The 1142-nt window shown below is 65.6% G+C and overlaps 1 protein-coding gene across 2 annotated transcripts in view; it reads right to left on the reverse strand.

The window, feature by feature from the left end:
* The window catches only part of FAM111B (family with sequence similarity 111 member B), a 7619-nt gene extending 6918 nt beyond the window's left edge, over window positions 1-701 (reverse strand). The window contains exon 1 of one of the 2 annotated variants that reach the window (XM_029914928.1): window positions 458-701. The gene's annotated coding sequence lies outside the window, so the exon portion shown is untranslated. The remainder of the gene's footprint in view (window positions 1-457) is intronic. The other variant, XM_029914927.1, reaches the window with a different exon arrangement.
* Window positions 702-1142: the final 441 nt, after the last annotated feature.

Consider the following 1142-nt stretch of genomic DNA (forward strand, 5'->3'; position numbering starts at 1 on the left):
CCCGCAACCCTCCTGGGGATCTCGGTTTCCTCACTTGTAAATGAGGGAGTCTGGTGTATATCAAACTTTTATTGTTCCTGTGAATGACGCCCTCCGGGCTTGTTAAAAAGTAAGATACCATATCCCACCCTCAAAGATCCAGGATTCAGTACCTCTGGGCTGGAGTTATGAAATCTGCGCTTTTAACACCGTCCCCCCCACCCCCGCGCCGCCCCCCCCCTCCCGTCCCCCGTCCCCTCGCACAACTCGCGGTGGCCAAACGTCTTCCTGGCTGATCCCAAAGTGTCTTTCCAGCTGGAAAACTCTTGACCTCTGAAGCTGGGGAAGGGAAAGGGGGTTCCCACAACGGGAGGATGCCTATCCGCACCCCCACCCCCAAACCTCTTTGGCTCCGGATCAAGGTCCTTCTTCCAAGTGCCCTTGACACCACCCCCTAAGGGCTCCACGTCCGACTCACAGATGCGAAGAATCTGTCCAACGGGTGCGAGTACCGCTTCCCCAGGATTCGCAAGAACTGCGAAGAACTGATCTCAGCAGCCTCTCTGCCGGATCTCTTCCCGGGAAAGTGGAAGTCCCCGCTGCCGCGCTCGGCGCGCAGCCCCCAGGCGGCTAGCGGCCGGAAGCTGGCTGTCCCCATTCATTGGCCAGTAACACATCCACTACGGGAACCGATTGGCTGAGTCCGGCTACGCAGCGGGAAAGGCTGCGCCTGGACCCGGTGCTGTTGGCTGGAGAGTCCCAAGGCGGGATTTTCCGAATTTGCTAGCGCGCGCGCGCGCGCGCGCGCCGTGCCCGGGCTGATAATGAGGCTCTGCCCTCCCAGGCACGCACTCCCCGCGCTGGCCCACGGTCAGCGTCTTGTTCCGGGACCGCCTGCGCAATCTCCTCCCGCCCTTCCTCCCCAGAGCCTCGGCGCCGCGCCGTCGGGTGGGCCGCGCGGCAAGCGAGCGCGGGAGTGGGAGGCGCCGGAGGTTGGCGCCCCCGCGGCCTGGGGCTCCACAGCGGCGGGGCGAGCGGCCGGCCTGCCCGGAGCGCGACGGGGCGGCCGCTGCAGAGCTGCCCGGGACCCGCAGAGGCCCCGCCAACACCTGCGGGCGTCACGGCGGGCGACGCACCGGCTTCCAGCGGACCACAGGGCCCGA

Source organism: Suricata suricatta, chromosome 11 (assembly GCF_006229205.1).
Source record: "Suricata suricatta isolate VVHF042 chromosome 11, meerkat_22Aug2017_6uvM2_HiC, whole genome shotgun sequence".
Classification (NCBI taxonomy): Eukaryota; Metazoa; Chordata; class Mammalia; order Carnivora; family Herpestidae; genus Suricata; species Suricata suricatta.